This window comes from Natator depressus, chromosome 7 (assembly GCF_965152275.1).
Source record: "Natator depressus isolate rNatDep1 chromosome 7, rNatDep2.hap1, whole genome shotgun sequence".
Taxonomy (NCBI): Eukaryota; Metazoa; Chordata; order Testudines; family Cheloniidae; genus Natator; species Natator depressus.
Window position 1 is genome coordinate 113,202,476 of NC_134240.1, and position 16,890 is coordinate 113,219,365.

Genomic DNA, 16,890 nt, shown 5'->3' on the forward strand with positions numbered 1-16,890 from the left:
AGGAAAAAAATTATTCATAATGATTTGTTTCTGCAAAGGGTAGTGTTTGTAATTAAGAACATAAGAATGTCAATAATGGGTCAGACTAGGGTTGCCAGGTGTCCGGTTTTGGACCGGAATGCCTGGTTGAAAAGGGACCCTGGCAGCTCCGGTCAGCACTGCTGATCGGGCTGCTGAAAGTCCGGTCAGAACTGCAGCGGGGCTAAGGCAGATTCCCTGTCTGCCCTGGCTCCGCGCGGCTCCCAGAAACGGCCAGGATGTCTGGCTCCTAGGCGCAAGGTGGCCGCAGGGGATCCTCATGCTGCCCCCGCTCTGAGTGCCAGTTCTGGAGCGGCCAATGGGAGCTGCGGGGGAGGTGCCTGCAGGCACAGGCAGAGGCCCCTGGCTCCTCCGCCTAGGAGTCGGATATGCCGGCCACTTCCGAGCACTGCAGGGAGCCTGCCTTAGCTTTGCTGCACCTTGGACCAGGAACCACCTGAGGTAAGCACCACCCAGCCAGAGCCCGCACCCCGAAACTCCTCATGCGCCCTAGCCCCACTCCTGCCCCAGGTTGGAACTGCCTTCTGCACCCTAACTCCCTCCTGGAGCCCTCACCCCAACCCTGTGCTCCAGCCCTGAGCCCCCCTCCTGCACCCAAACTCCCTCCTGCACACCAAACCCCTCATCCCCGGTCCCATCCCAGAGCCTGCACCCCTAGCTGGAGCCCTCACCCCCTCTCACACTCCAACCCCCTGCCTCAGAGATCCCTCCTGCATCCTGAACCCCTCATTTATGGCCCCACCCTGCAGCCCCAGCCAGAGCCCTCAACCCCACCCACACCCCAACCCCCTGCCCCAGCCTGGTCAAAGTGAGTGAGGGTGGGGGAAGAGCACGCGATGGAGTGAGGGGGGCATGGAGTGAGCAGGGGGCAGGGCCTCAGAGAAGGGGCGGACCCTCAGGGCAGGGGTGGGGCAAGGGTGTTAGATTAGAAAGTTGGCAACCCTAGGTCAGACCACTGGTCTAGCTCAATATCATGTCTTCTGACAGTGGCTGGTGCCAGATGCTTCACAGGGCAATTATTGATCCATCCCCTGTCATGCAGTCCCAGCTTCTGGCAGTCAGAGGTTTAGGTATACCCAGGGCTTGCATCTCTGACCATCCTGGCTAATAGCCCTTGATGGACCTATCCTCCATGAACTTACCTAATTCTTTTCTGAACCAAGTTATACTTTTGGCTTTCACAACATCCTCTGACAGATCTCCCACGTTGACTGTGCATTGTGTGAAGAAGTACTTCCTTATGTTTGTTTTAAAACTGTTGCCTATTAATTTCATTGGGTGACCCCTGGTTGTTGTGTTATGTGAAGGGGAAAATAATACTTCCCTATGCACTTTCTCTACACCACTCATGATTTTATAGACCTCTGTCATGTCCCCTCTCAGTCATCTCATTTCTAAGTTGAACAGTCCCAGTCTTTTTAATCTCTTCTCATATGGAAGTTGTTCCATATCCCTAATCAGTTTTGTTGCCATTCTCTGTACCTTTGCCAATTCTAATATATCTATTTTGAGATGAGGCGACCAGAACTGCAATCCGTATTCAAGGTGTGGGTGTACAATGGAGGCATTATGATATTTTCTGTCTCATTATCTATCAGTTTCCTAATGGTTCCGAACAGTGTTCACTTTTTTGACTGCTGCTGCACATTGAGTGCATGTTTTCAGAGAATGATCCATGGTGACCCCAAGATCTCTTTCTTGAGTCATAACAGGTAATTTTCACCCCATCATTTCATATGTAGAGTTGGGATTACGTTTTCCAATATGCATTACTTTGCATTTATCAACATTGAATTTCATTTTGTTGCCCGGTCACCCAGTTTTGTTGAGATCCCAACATAACTCCGCAGTCGGCAAGAAATCTACCCCATCATTTTGGGGCCCATATAGCCTAGGATCGACCAGGGATGGAACGTTCTGAGTTCAGAGTTCTGGCTCATTAAGCTGCCTCACCAGTGGATGGAGTGCACTCACTTGTTCATCAAACACTTTCCTTTCCAAAGCAAGTGAAGGGAAATAATGGAAACAAATCCTGATTACTGCCTTTGCCGGGAAAGAGGATGCTCTGACACCCTCATTGTTGGGGCATTTCTGGGGAATTTGACTTACAGGAGGGACTGGATTGAGTTTTACAATGCCTGTGCATGGACTTTTTTGTTCACACTAGATCAGGCAGAAAGTGGTCAAGGGACTATTCTGGCGATGGGCTATATTTGGCCCTGACCCAGCCACTGAAATACCTGCTGGAAGTGTCACACACATAGGGAGGTGATATAAAGGGTAAGAAGCTGCAGGAGAGGCTGCCCTGTTAGGAGGAAGACATTTCTTCAGACTTCAGCCAGCCTGTGAGGCAAGGGGAAACCAAGTCTTGTTTCACAGATGGTTGGACCACTTGGGGGGTTGGAAAGACTGTCCAAATCTCCCTGGGGAAGGGGAAAACATTGGATTAAACCACGTTACAGATTTTGTTTCTCTAAGTCATTCTACAGTGTTTCTCCACTGAATCAGTGGGAAGGGCTGACCATAGCTCCCTAATGAAAGAGAAGGCCTAGAGATGGCCTAGGTCGCTTTCTGGAACTGACTTCTGCCCAGAACCGATCCAGAGCAATGAGCCTTGGTTTAGTTTTTGGATGAAGGAATATTTCTCTCTTTCCACCCTTTCCCCATCCTCAGCCTTGAGGTATATTAATTTTCTTAGCTCCTGCTGCAGCCCATTTGGCCTCTATTATTATTATTTACTTGCCTTTTTCAGATTTGATTTTGGGTGAGTTTATATCACCTCATTGTACAGTGCTGCTGGCATTTAAAACACTTTTCTGTGATCCTCCCCTCACAAATTTGTTACCAACAAGCATTTCATCTCAACAGGGAACATAAATACACAAACTAAGGTGAGAGAAAAGCTCTTGCTCATTTTGCATGTATAGCAAAGGACCACGCTGATTGAGATGAATGTAAAACCTCTCTCTCTTTTTCCAGGTCTAAGGGAATGCCAATGATTACATTCTGCAGTAGACTTTGAAACATGATAAAGGAAAGGTATGTAGCAGGCACAAATCATGATACCTGGGGCCATCACAAGTTATTTATGTATCTACACAAATACTCTATGAATACTTTATGTGGAGTAGTTCTAATTTATTTCATACACTCAACTTCAGGGGAAAAGTACAATCAGTTGAATAGGGAATGACAAGGTTTGCACCACTATAATAATTAGGATTTGTGTCTATAGAACGAGGGGAAAAATGTTAGCTTTTTTCTTAAGCCTGTTAAATGTGTGAGATTTATCTAAAAGTTAGGATTCAGGTTCAGAATATTTTACACTTCTTGATCCCCTAGCAAATCAGACAATTTGAACAGATGACTACTGTTGGAACTCCAACCCCACATAAGGCTATTTGGAGTTTATTTAACGTACGTCACATTTAAAGCAGGGCTTGTTTCAGATGAATAGGCAAATCATTTAGAAGTGTGCATTTACAAGGTCAGAAGTCACAGCAACTGTGCACATTGCTTGTCAACTTATTCGGAGAAAATTGTGTAATCAACTTAAAATAGCAGTTACCCTTTACCTTGAAGGTCAAACTCACAGTTCCTGTATGTCACCACACTTGGCTATTAATCACTCAGGAGGAAATTTAACATTTTTCTTTACATTAAATAGTACAAAAAGTGGGGCTAAGGCTGAATTCAGATGTCCTCACTCACCTCCCTTGAAGGCATATGGGATGGTTTGATTCTAAGTAGTCTCTCTGTCATTTAATTCTTACCCCCATTCTCCCAAAAATCCTCACTGACTTTGAGAGAAGGTTGCTAGATGGTATCACCCCCCAACACCAGCTGTAAATGCAAGGAAATAAGCAGCTAGGGTCATTCAACAACCTGTCTTCACTCCACTCATTTACATCTTGCAATTGGTTGGATGCAGCACAAAACGTCTGCCACTGGTGCTCAGCCCTTTTGCTTCATCTGTATCAGGGTCTCTGTGAACCGTGGCAACTTGTGACCATGAAGCTAGTGAAGAGGGGGATTAAGGACTGTATTGAGGACAGAGGACAAAGAGTCCAATCAAAGCATGAGACAATGATAATGTAGGAGAGAGAGAGAGAACAAACTTATCCTGGAAACACAGATTCCATCAAACTGAAATCAGCCTGTTAAAACAGGCCCTTCTGTTTAATGCTCTAGCTTGTTAAATGGAAACTAATTAAATTCTGGAAAAAATAAAAATATACCTTCCTCCTGCCACTAACCCATAACAGCTTTAATATTTAGCACAGCATGTGTCAGTCAATTGATAACAGTTCATTTTACTCCAATATATTGCTTGCACTGAATAGTGCCTTATTCTGCATGGACTCCCATTGAAGTCAACAAGGCTACTACTTTTGGAGTAAGGCAATAACCAGCACGAGAAGTGGTATCAGAATCTGGCCCTTAGGGAGACATTGCTTAAGTTGCATCCATTTACTCTCTAAAAGTGCATCCTGCGGGGATAAAAGTTTTGTTTGCTTGGAATTAATTATGGAAAGTCTTCGTCTCTAGTGTGACCAGCTACTCTCCATTTGCTGCCTCCATGCTTTTCACTTTCCCACTTTTTAAAGGGTTTGGAAATGGCAACAAAAGAGAGAATCCTCCTTTGTGGTTATTCCCATAGTTAGCAACACGCACATCTGGATAGAGTTTCAATAGTCCACTGTTATTCAAACAATCTCCAATCACACAGACTGTGTAGTCAACTAGCAGCTCAGAGCGTATAGCTTTTCATTATTATGTAGCATACAGTACACACCATGTACAAATAAACTCAAAACCTGCAGCAGCAACAATGAAATCTTCTATTCAGCTTTATTCACTAAACAGCCCTGTAAGAAGCCTTTATCGAAAGATGCAACACTTCTACTACTTATTTTGATCGTAGATGGGAAGGAGATTTCAGAAAATGGAGCTGCATCTGTTCAACATTCTTTAAAGCCACGTAGTGCAGTATTTATAGTATTTAAAAATAAAGACTATAAAACCCAGAGCTGAGTCTTTAGTTATGCGGGTGAACAGTGCCACATAACTTGTAACAGTAGCTGATTTTACAAGATATGTAACAATATGTACCAGCATAGCCCAAAGGCAGGATCAAGCCCTTAAACTTTGATACGGCGATTTGTGCTTAAAGATCTATTTCAGTCTGGATTCAATAACTCTTATTCTCCATTCCCCTGATGTTTTAACCCCCAATTCCCTGCTATCCCATGACTCATGTTAACTTTTTATTATAATACTCTGGATGCAGAATCATTTTTTTAGCTTAATAATTATGGACTTGATCCTGTAACTTTTACTCAGAAGAGTCGCCTCAATAGTACATGAATGGAGCTACTCCCATAAGAGTTGCTTGTTTGGACTGTCTTGAAACAGGAATTGTAGAATTGGACGGCTGTCTTACTTTTACTGTTGTTTCTGTAAAGTATTCTTTATTGAAGTGTGTCTGTTTATGTGACACTGTGGGTAACTTCCCTGCACAGGGCTAAACTTTGGCTCTCACACTGGGCAGCATTTACTCACACAAGTAGCCTCACTGGCGAGAGTAAAGGCACCACAATCTATCCCATAGACTTTAGTTAGCACTCATGAAACTTCCCAGGGTGTATGGGCACCAACATGCAAAAGGGGTCAGGCAAAGTATGTGCCAGTTCTTTCCTTTTTCAAACAGCAACTAATGCATTCTTAAAGGAACATTAGAATGTGTCCATCTAAATTACATTATAGCAGCCCATGGACCACTTGAACTTCCATAGATCACCCTTAAGTAATTAGTGACCTTTGCAATGGCACAGTCAATCTGTTTTTCCAGTATCTGCAGACACAGAAGTTTCTCTGTAGCATCAAGAATGAACGTGCCTTCCTGCCCGCCCACCCACGCCCCTGCCTTCCGCCCCCGAAAAAGTTATTTTGGACAAAGCAAAGATTTTACATGACCCATTCCACATTTTGGTTCTATTTTTGCTCATTCTTCAGTCTCTCTTTAAGAGAGAAGAGAACAGATGGTAAAGTGCATTCCTGTAGTCCAATGGTATTTCCATTTATTTATTTCTGGGAAAAGATAAGTGGAAGGAAAGGGTGGTTTGGATGCGGTAGATCTGATGGATCGGTCTTTGCAAGTGAACATCCAGGGTATTCTTGTCCTTTCTGCCACTAAAGGCTGGAACAAGCAGATGAAGATTGGGAGGCAACAGGTTTTTAAGAGTCATACATGGACCCACACTGAAACAGCCACAGGTTTGATCCATTTCTACCATGTATATCATAAATCCAAGAGGTCCCCCCTGTGCATTGCCCACTGGTATGTTCAAACGTGATATTATGGTAACTGCTTCACTGTATCATCCGGACAGTGGGAGTTACAAGGTTATATCTACAAAAAGAAAAGGAGGACTTGTGCCACCTTAGAGACTAACACATTTATTTGAGCATAAGCTCTGAAGTGCGCTGTAGCTCACAAAAGCTTATGCTGAAATAAATGTGTTAGTCTCTAAGGTGCCACAAGTCCTCCTTTTCTTTTTGAGGATACAGACTAACACGGCTGCTACTCTGAAACCTGTCAAAGGTTATATCTGAAATTCAACAGTGAAATTCTCCTTTGGCCAAACACCTGTAAAGACCAGTGCATAGCAGTGAAACATGGACAGACTTTGGGTAGCTAACAAGATCCCAAAGGGAGAGATCGTGCCCTAGTGGCTGGAGCACAGTATAGTGAAACAGAAGCTCTGTGTTCTCTTCCTGGCTCTGTCACTGGTTCCCTATTTGACTAAGAAAATAATGTAACTTCTCCTAGCCTAACAGTATGCATACGCTGCAATAAAACACCAGTGGTTGGCTTGGATCAGCTGACTTAGGGCTATAAAATTGCAGTGTAGACATTTGGGCTTGGACTGGCGCTCAGTCTCAGGGACTCTTCCCCCCTCACAGAGTCTCAGAGCCTGGCCTCCAGCCTGAGCTCTGCAGCCTAGGCTCCGTAAGCCCAAGTCAGCTGACCCAGGCCAGCCACAGGTGTTTTATCACATTGCAAACATACCCTTAGTTTCCCCACTTGTATAATGGAGCAATATCATCTTCCCCAAAAGGATACTGTGAGCCTTAAGTAACTAGTGTGTGTTGCCCTCTGAAGTCCTCTCAACATTCATGGTCTGCTAGATAACGATGAAACTGGTTGTGAATCCTACAAAATGGTTTAGCTTGAGGATATTCATTTTCAGTAGGAGGAAAGAATTTTGATCTTCTAGTGACTGGTCATAGGCACAAGATTAAAAAGCCTTCATACTGCTCTAACTTGTAGGAGGGATATGATAAAGGTCACTAAGGGGGGCGGGGACGTGATAGAGGTCTATAAAATCAGGAGTGGTGTGGAGAAAGTGAATAAGGAAGTGTTATTTACCCCTTCAAGTAACACAAGAACTAGAAGTCACCCAATGAAATTAATGGGCAGCAGATTTAAAACAAAAAAGGAAGTACTTCTTCACACAATGCACAGTCAACCTGTGGAACTCATTGTCAGGGGATGCTGGGAAGGCCAAAAGCAGTAGTTCTCAAACTTTTATACTGGTGACCCCTTTCACATAGCAAACCTCTGACTGTGACCCCCCCCCCCATAAATTAAAAAACACTTTTAAATATATTTAACACCATTATAAATGCTGGAGGCAAAGCAGGGTTTAGGGTGGAAGCTGACAGCTCGCGACTCTCCATGTAATAACCTCGCGATCCCCTGAGGGGTCCAAACCCCCAGTTTGAGAACCCCTGGCCAAAAGTTCATAAAAGAATTAGATCAGTTCATGGAGGATACGTCCATCAATGGCTGTTAGCTAAGATGGTCAGGGATGCAACCCAATGTTCTAGGTGCCTCTAAGCTTCTGACTGCCAGATGCTGGGACTGGATGACAGGGGATGGATCACTTGATAATTGTCCTGTTCTCTTCACGGCCTTTGAAGCCTCTGGCACTGGCCTCTGTCAGAGACAGAATACTGGGCTAGATGGACTATTAGTCTGGCCCTACATGGACATTCTTAGAATCATAGAATATCAGGGTTGGAAGGGACCTCAGGAGGTCATCTAGTTCAACCCCCTGTTCAAAGCAGGACCAATCCTCAATTTTTGCCCCAGATCCCTAAATGGCTCCCTCAGGGATTGAACGCACAACCCTGGGTTTAGCAGGCCAATGCTCAAACCACTGAGCTATCCCTCCCCACATTCTTCTTATGAGGAAGAATAAGAGAAGACCTAATATAGAGACTGGACAGGTGCCCAGATGTCCCAGGATCAGGGAGCTGTGAAGGTGACCTAAGGACACAGTTGTCCCTCCCCTCCATCCCCAAGCTGCATGATATAATTCTTGGCTTCAGCTCATGACCAGGGACCTCCTTTAGGTGAACATCAAGGTATGTTAAACCACAAAGTATTAAATACTCAATACTTGGTCAATATTTATCTCTTCTATTTTTTTCTCACGTATCTGTTTGGCCCTATCACCATGGTTTCTAATGATTCGTCATCAATGAAACTTTATGTTCACTAGAACATGACATCTGCACGTGCACACACAGACACAGAGGTAGTTTTGGATACAGTCTGGATACTTCAGTACAGCAATTCACATGTGTGCTCTGACTGGTTACTAGTACTGCAGACCTATGGGGAGGTTAACAATAGAAACTTCAAAACGTATCACCTGACTTTTCAATCAACCACAAGCAAGGATTCTCTTTTTGTATGTAACAATACTTCTCTCTACCTTACAAAAGTATTGTACAGTTGAATTAATGTGAATAAAATGATTTCAGATGCCCATTTGAAAACAAAACAAAACAAAACAAAACAATGGAAGTCAAATTCTGGGGAAATCTGGAAACAAATGTTGACACTCCGGGCCGTAATTATTAATACGTGAAATGAAAAGATCACATGACTTAAGATAGAGTTTTTCTTATGAAACCCAAACTGTGAATTAATGCTTGTTACATTTTTTATGAGGTAAGTTACAATATTTTGTAAACTCTAACTTTTGTATGGACTGTGTACAACAAGCTAATTTTGAATACAACTAAAAAGTATATCAGCAAAGCATTCCTTTCAGCTTCTTGGAGACTAACGTTTTGCCAATGTATAATTAGTTGCAGATTTTCAATTACTTTCTAGCTAACAAAACAGTTTCATTTGCATTGTTTACTTGCCACTTAACTCAAATTGTACCCAAATTGGTTGTTTTAAAATGTGACATGAATTTTCAGGGCCAAAGCAAATTCCATATATTTTGGTGTAGCACAGCATCTGTATTTTAGTCTTCAGTGATAAAAGTGTACAGGATTTGGCCAAAACTCAATCAACTCAATCATATAATCTCAAAATGCCTCCTGTGGAATTTGTCAAAAGAAGATTTTTTGGCAACCACATATAAAACTCCAGTGATGTATAATGAAGAACATAATCTCAGAAAATAAGCAAAGTTTGTTTTGTGTACTAATTGAAACTGGTAAACCACTGCAGGCAAGTTTAAATTCAACAGAAGATCAAAGAAATTAACAACCCAAATATCAGTCACTGCTGTTGTACTTATATATGTCCACTGCATTTAGTTTAATTCCTTATCGCTTTGTCCTGTTTGAGGAAATTACTCAATTCAAGGTGCAAAAATTTAGGGGGTAGTCTGACTAACACGATAAATGTGATTTGGAGTTATCAAGTACCAGGCAGACCTTAGTTAACTTTGAATTTGCCTGACATGAATGCATGGTTGATACTTTCTCAATGGATGAACATACTTTTGGGGGAGGTTTTACTTTTCCTTTTAGTCTTTGTTTAACCATGTGGCATGACAGCACTGGAAAGGTCTAGATGGCATAGGATCATAATGCTGAACTGCAGTATATATATATATATATTCTGTAGGGAATATTATCTAATGATATTCTATGCATAATAGCAATTTAATTATTTTTATATAGTTTATCTTTATATATTGTGACAAAGTTCCTCCTCTACCTTGGTGGGTCTTGCGCTTATTGGCGGATTTGCTCACGTCGGAGATTCACGGCAGCCCTCAGTTTGGCCGTTTTCGTGAACCCACAGTCCAGGTCAGCTCCTCCTGTGTCTGATCAGGAGTTGGGAGGTTTGGGAGGAACCCGGGCCTGCCGTCTACTCCGGGTTCCAGTCCAGGGCCCTGTGGATTGCAGCTGTCTAGAGTGCCTCCTGGAACAGCTGTGCGACAGCTGCAACTCCCTGGGCTACTTCCCCAGGGCCTCCTCCCAACACCTTCTTTATCCTCACCATAGGACCTTCCTCCTGGTGTCTGATAATGCTTGTACTCCTCAGTCCTCCAGCAGTACGCCTTCTCACTCTCAGCTCCTCACACGCACACCACAAACTGAAGTGAGCTCCTTTTTAAACCCAGGTGCCCTGATTAGCCTGCCTTAATTGATTCTAGCAGCTTTTTGATTGGCTGCAGGTGTTCTAATCAGCCTGTCTGCCTTAATTGTTTCCAGAAAGTTCCTGATTGTTCTGGAACCTTCCCTGTTACCTTACCCAGGGAAAAGGGACCTACTTAACCTGGGGCTAATATATCTGCCTTCTGTCACTCTCCTGTAGCCATCTGGCCCAACCCTGTCACAAGATAAAAATAAATGAAGTCTAGCTACTAGTCCTACTACTTACTCCAAAAACCCCATTATTGCTCCCTTCCTGGAGTAAGAACTGTCCATGTAATCTTACTTTAAACTTTGTCTTTAAATCAGTTTTAAAATCGTGACAAGCCTTAACATCCCCATTGTTAGCAAGATTCCTTAATTGCCTCCTTTAAAGGACTTTATCCAAAACCTTTTGAAAGTTTAAATAAATTACACCCACTGGCTCTCCTTTATCCATTATTTGTTAACCATTTCAAAGAATTCTGACAGGTTACAGAAACCTGCACTGGTTTGTCCCCATCTTATTATCCTCATATAGGTGATTTGTAACGTGATCTTTAATCATCCTCTCAACTATTTTTCTTTATACTGATGGTGCCTCCCCATCCATAAGTCCAGGGGTCACCCTATCACCTTTTAAAAAAGATGGGAACAGTGTTGACCATCCTCCAGTACAAAATGTTTTTTTTTAAATAGTAATTAAAAAATAGAGACATTTGTTAGTATCTCAGCTACTGACCACGATGGTCCACACATTTGTGACCTCAAAGCTTGATTATTGCAACTCATTATACCTAGGAAAGATGCTGCCAAAAACTGGAAAAGCTTTAGTTGCTACAGTTCTTAGCACATGGTGATGTACTCACAGCAATTTCTATTGCTAATAACTGTACCAGTGCTAGCTGCCGTTTGAAGAGTCCGAGTCAAGTTCTCTGTCCTGACGTTCAAAACTCTCTAAGGGATTGATCCACGGTACTTGATGGACCATCTCTCATGTCACCGCAATCTCCCAGAGGAGCTACATTCCACTGGATCAAATCAGCCACAAGGGTGAGGTTTGTCAGCTCAGGAGACAGAGCTATCTCACCAGCTGGGCCAAGAATGGAATTCAATTCTGATTTTAGAATGATGACAAAACCTTACCACCTTTAGAACAAAGAGAAAAATAATTAGTAATAATTAATATAATGCTCTCCAATTGCTAAGGGTTGAGGAAGGGAGAGAAACATTCTTATTTTAACTTTAAAACTTGTAAGGCATTCAGATACCAGGCAGTCACCTCAGGGAAATATTGCCTCTGTTTTTTTACACACAAAAACACTCTCTCTCTCTCTGTTTATTTAGGACGTTTTATTAACAAGCTTAAAAATCCTTGCTGTGTAAATATCAGAAAAAATAAATGAATACAATTCCTCTATTAGAAGGCTATAAAGTAAAATACTAAAGCGTTCTTGCTGAAAAGGAGGAGAGTGCCCATTACTGACACCATCACCCCTCGTGTAGAATGATCTTTGTGAGGTGTTTTGCTGACACAATCTACAATAGCTTTACTACAGTAGAAGTTTCCAAAGGTAGCCTCAAGCAGAGCATGGAACATAGAAAGCTAATTGTTCTAGAAATATTCCAAACTTAATAAGTAGGCCACCGGGATCATATTTTTGCCATCAGCATGTTGCATCATTTATCAGAAAGTTTTGTAATTTTACATAATTAAGTCTCAAAATAATGTAAATTTTAAGCACAGTTACTGCATAGTCTTCAAGTTGATGCTATTTTAATTACATTGAAAAATATATTTGGGAAGGGGCCCTGTGCTTTATTATAGTTACTTCTGTCAAATAACTTTTAATTGTGTGACAAGGTGCCTGAGCAAGGCATTGTTTTTTTGCCATTTTTAAACAGCTTATGCCACTCGAAAAGGATTACTCCCTTTGTAAATTGCTGTTTCAACTGAAGGGTACCAATTAATTAAGCCATTTACATAATACTGTCTTGGATCATCTACCTACAAAGATAAAGGCTGAAATCTAGCTTCTAAATGAACAAATAAAGTTTTAAGAATAAATATACGTTGGTAATTATCTGTAATAATACGAATTAGGAAATGTAGCTGATAAAATGAATGTGCCAGCAATTAAAAGTAAATTCTTATCTACCAAAATTAATAGGGAAGTCTATCCAAAAATGTATTTCTTTAATTTATCTTTCATTTACTGTCACCTTATGTGCCATCGTCTTATTTGATGTCTCACATTGTCACCTGATATGATGGAAGGCATAAAGTGTCTAGATTTCAAAGGACATGCTTATTTTGGGTTGGATTTACTTTTCCAGTTTGGAAATAAATCCTAGATCTGACACATACATAGTCATTATATACCCAGCATGGAACTAACTGTAACATTATTTACCAGGAAAAACCTGGAGTTCTTTAATGTACACATTCAAAACAAATTGTATATTTAACTATCTATATGTAATTGATTGGAGTTTGCAGTTACACAGGCTATAACAAGTAAAATAAAATGATTAAGTCTTTAGTTTTAACAGATTCAGCAGGAAAAACACAGCTTACAGCAAATTTCAGTTGTCTAGCATTTCGCTACAATCTCTGTTCCTTGGCAGATGAATTGGTGCAAGCTCCTTATTACGGTGGAGCAGCACATTTACGTTGGAGGTTTGCACTACTGTAGTTACAGATCCAACCCTATACAAAATGTGTGTGTCGTTCAACCTCCAGCACAGAAGGTGGCTTCTCAGCATTCACTTGTGAGATACTACAGCTGATTAATGGCCTGACCCTACCAACTATGCAGGCAAAACTTCCACTGCAGTGAATGGAAGCTGTGTGTGTGTGTGTGTGTGTGTGTGTGTGTGTGTGTGTGTGTGTGTGTGTGTGTGTGTGTGTGTGTGTGTGTGTGTGTGTGTGTGTGTGTGTGCCCCTGCATAGTGACTGTAGCACACAACTCTGCTTTATAGACTACGTCTTTTTCCTCTTAACCACACTAAATATAGTGCTATATCACCAGCTAATAGAAGGGAACAATTTTCCTTCAATATATCCCAACCAACAGTTCTCACCATACATAAACAAACCTGTAATTTTAAAATTTAATCTACAGAGATAAACATTAAACAATTTTATCTGAGCCATGTGGTCGTGGTGGGGGGGGGGAAGGGAGTTCAGCATCTACAAAAGTAACGGGGTTATGTATTAAACACATTATGCTTATATTTGCCAAACCAGATCACTAAGCGCTGCTCCTGAAAACACTTAACTTTGAGTAGTTGATTCTATGGGACTAGTCATACGCTTAAAGTTGTGCACATGTGCAAGTGTTTGTAGGATCAGGGCCTAAATCAACATCTATCGAGATTTCACTTTGGATTGCTACACCAGATAGTTAAACTGCATTTAATCTAGACAACTTGCATTCTCCATTTGGAGGCAAAATTGAGAGTGAAATCTCTTCAGGCCAGGGACTGTGCCTTTTTCGGATTTTGTACAGAGCCCACTACTTGGTGGCTGCTACCAGAAACATAAAATGTTTGGAAAATATTAACTTAATACTCTGTTCTCGGCCTGCTCCTCAGCTAAGGTACTGCTTATTACATTTTTATAAAAAAAACTAAACTGCATTTTATCCAGGTGTTTTTTTTTCCTAAATCAAATCCTTATTTTGTTTTAACTCTACTGTGAATCTGTTATTATATACATTTCGAGTGCACAGCTGAGTTACTGTCATTTGACTTGAACTGTCTTGTTGCACTGTGGTGAGGTATCTCACAGGGGCTTTCCAGCTGGAGCAGTGAGCTTCAGAACCTGGTCACCTAGACCTCTCACAGACATATGGGATCTCTCCTCAGGAGGAAATACTTAGAGGCAGCTGCAAATAATGGCAATAAGCCTGGGATAGGCTGAGTGGAATGTGGAGGGGGGGTTGGGGGAAAGAAGAAGACGGTGCAGGCTGTGATAATTAGGGAGGAGAGCTGGTGTTATAATAGACTGAGAAGAGATGAGCTGCCAACATCAACAGGTCACATGTCAAAACAGCTCAATGCATTAGTCAGTTAACAGGAAGTGATAATACAGACCCGCTGTCTTTGTGTCAACTCTCATACTAAATCACTTTCAGGAGGTTTCAGGTACCTGTTTTAGTGACTCCCTCAGCTCCAGTCTAAATATATTGCAAGGTAAATGTGACAATCAAAACAGGGTCTCTCTCGCCCTATTTTTAAATGTATATTTCAAGAAAACATCACAATAAGGATATAGCAACACACGCTGAGGGTCTACCATCCTAAGCAAAATTTGCAGGAAATAGCGTATCTCACACACACACACACACAGAGTCACAGATATACACATACATATGTGCACATACACACACACACACACACGTATATGTGCATGAAAGATATAACGTAGTTCATTATGCACAGTATTAAACAGAAAATGCCCCTTTAAAATTTTTAATTCTGCTCCCTGCCCACTAGAATAAAATTGCTGTTTAATTACAAAAAGGAAAAATCTGCACAATCTAAATCAACAGGACATTATAAAGCTCCTGAGCAAAAAAGGTTTTCTTTTCCAAGTAGTGTTTCAGGGAGTCCTTTTGCATTTTAAAATGTTTAAGTATTGCTCCTTCTTTAAGCATATGAGAGGACAAGAGGCTGTCCTGTTTTGTAGGTTTATCAGTCTACTTGCTCGAGAAGACAAAAAGTCCTATCAGTCCCCAGCCATCATGTAGCCCCTCTCTGCCTGCATACTGAAAGTACAGCATTTACATTAGGTGGTGTAATACTTATGTTCATGAGTTAGGTATGTTTGTATCACTCTGAAATAAACGAGCAAAGAAAAGACACAAACGGGCTGTGTGCGGTCATCTCGAATGATAACAGGAAGCGTATAACTGTTTACTGTTACATACAATGCGTCTATTCTTACAGCCAGCTATCTGTTTCGCACCTCTTATGGTACTGGTGCTCAAAAAATTTAAAGCAAACCACAAACTTGGTCCACAGGAACATATTCTGCTCCTCTCTCTCAAATACAGCTGGTGTAGAAGAGAGTGTGTGTAAATTCATCTGCATACATTGATTTCTTTTCTTGTTCTTTCTTCTGATGTGACAACACCAGGGTTTTGAAGCGGTATGCCTGATGTTATTCTGTAAAGGGAGTAAGGTCCAGCGTCAGTCCAATATCTTGTGCAATGGCATTACAAAGGCAGATGTCAGCCATAGAGAGAGCCATGCGTCCTTGACCCACTGGGAACCTCAACCGTGGGGACTGACCGCAGCTGTTCCTCAGGGTCACACACAGAGAAATGCGGTCCCTGATACCATCTGGGCTTCGAAGATCGAAACCAGGACCTTGAAGTGTAGCCATGTAGAGTACTGGTGTACCATGTTCCCTTCAGAGGCAAACTGTTGAATCATCTGAAGTTTCTCGAGGCTCAACTACCACAAGAACTTCTCCTCCCTTGTACATTAATTCACTGCTTTTAATGACAGCACCTTCTCTGCAGCTTTTTGCCACATGAACAGCTCTCTCATAGCCCATCAGCTTTCAGTCTCGCTGTGAATTTCAGCAGAAAACCTTTCCTCCCTGGCTTATGCCTCTTGATTGCTCTCTTCCTTTGCTTAAAAACAAAAAATCTCTAACTGTATTTAATGCTGTGTTTTGCTATGGGATGCAGTTAATATTGAAGATGCTGTGCAGAATAAAACTACAGTTTGTATTTGTAAAATTGTCAAAGGTGAAATTTCTTTTGCTACTAAGTAACAGGAGGTGATTTCCAACGGATGCACTCCTTCCAGCAAATCATTATAGGGCAGATGTTCTCAACTGTGTCTCAAAAAGAGGCAGCTAAGCAGGTCCCTTCACATAACAGAGTCCAAAATGTTATAACTCATAAGACTTTAATTAAATTTCTACCTCAAGATTCTTATTCTTCATATTGACATGAACAAAACAAAACGATTCTTCCAAAGACACATTTTCACAGTTGAGGTTTTAAACACATAACTCCCTTTCACATGACCCTGCAACCAAAACCCAGCAGCTCTGCTGTGTACATTTAAGGCTCAGTTTTGAGACTGGGTGCATCTGTTTGGACCCCACCCAGCAGTCTGCCACAGCACAGAATTTCTGATTTGAAGGAAGCATCCACTTTACAGCCACTGAGTCAATATTAAGATGCATCTGCTGAGTCACCATGAAAGAAAAACATTAGCTCCAAATGAAAATTTGTGAGAAAACCCTCCTAATGCACTTCTACTATTTTCTGTGAAGTAAGAGCTCTTTATGTATACACTTCAGACTATGTCCCCATCACCTCCCCAAGTGAATGTAATGCGGGTGAAAGCTTCCTGACTGGCAGACCTGAAAGTATC

At 41.7% G+C, this 16,890-nt stretch overlaps 1 protein-coding gene and 1 long non-coding RNA gene across 4 annotated transcripts in view; one reads left to right on the forward strand and one right to left on the reverse strand.

The window, feature by feature from the left end:
- VTI1A (vesicle transport through interaction with t-SNAREs 1A) overlaps positions 1 to 16,890 on the reverse strand; it is a 356,160-nt gene that overhangs the window by 71,130 nt on the left and 268,140 nt on the right. The gene's annotated exons all lie outside the window — the stretch shown is intronic.
- Positions 362 to 15,975, forward strand: LOC141991163 (uncharacterized). Its single transcript, XR_012640340.1, has 3 exons — positions 362 to 480; positions 3,019 to 3,078; positions 15,635 to 15,975. It is a non-coding gene; the product is annotated as an uncharacterized LOC141991163 (long non-coding RNA).